We start from the raw sequence: 781 nt of genomic DNA, 5'->3' as shown, positions 1-781 counted from the left end.
TTTTTTTTTTTGAATGGCTCATTTCATTATGCATACCACTCTTATCTATGGGTGGAGTTTCACTGTTACGTACAGTTAGAGTCTAGTCATTCTTCTGTTTTGTAGAATCTCTCCAGCTGTCTGTGGTGGCTCTTTAATAAAGATCCAGGGCGGCTGTATCTGGAGCTGCAGTTCTTCTGTGTTGTGGTCAACTATGGGCAGGTAAACCAGTGTCACATGTGTTGTGCTGAAGTCTAATATGTTACAGCTTTTACTGAAACATGCGTCTCTCATTGTATTTTTCCACTGTAGGGCCTCATTTCATTTGCCTTTTTTGGCCTTGACAAGCATTTAATTATTTCTCCGTTCAAAAAGAGGTAAGAGTTTAATTAAAAGGGCCTTATGATGATAAATTAAATTGTCCTTAATCTTTTGAGATATTATGAGAGCATACTGTCTTTTTCTGAAATTACAACTTCCTCTCCAGTCCAAAAAGAGCATTTATTGAGACTAAGCTGAATTCTTGTCTTTTTCAACAACTTAGATTAGTCAGATGAAATCATTTGAATGCATGCACAGGTGACAATCCACATTTACTTTTAGTTATTTAGCAGACGCTTTTATCCAAAGCGACTTACAAATGAGGACAATGGAAGCAATCAAAACTAACAAAAGAGCAACAATATGTAAGTGCAAATGACAAGTCTCGGTTAGCCTAACGCAGTGCATGTAGCAATGTGTGTGTGTATATATATATATATATATATTTTTATATATTTATTTATATTTTTATATATATATA

At 34.4% G+C, this 781-nt stretch overlaps 1 pseudogene; it reads left to right on the top strand.

Annotated features, from left to right (window-relative positions):
* The window catches only part of LOC107739457 (integral membrane protein GPR155-like), a 16476-nt pseudogene that overhangs the window by 11737 nt on the left and 3958 nt on the right, over nucleotides 1-781 (top strand).

This window comes from Sinocyclocheilus rhinocerous, unplaced genomic scaffold (assembly GCF_001515625.1).
Source record: "Sinocyclocheilus rhinocerous isolate Xijiao unplaced genomic scaffold, SAMN03320098_v1.1 scaffold3663, whole genome shotgun sequence".
Classification (NCBI taxonomy): Eukaryota; Metazoa; Chordata; class Actinopteri; order Cypriniformes; family Cyprinidae; genus Sinocyclocheilus; species Sinocyclocheilus rhinocerous.
Note: the sequence above shows the minus strand (reverse complement) of the source record. Positions and strands in the feature narration are given on the sequence as shown.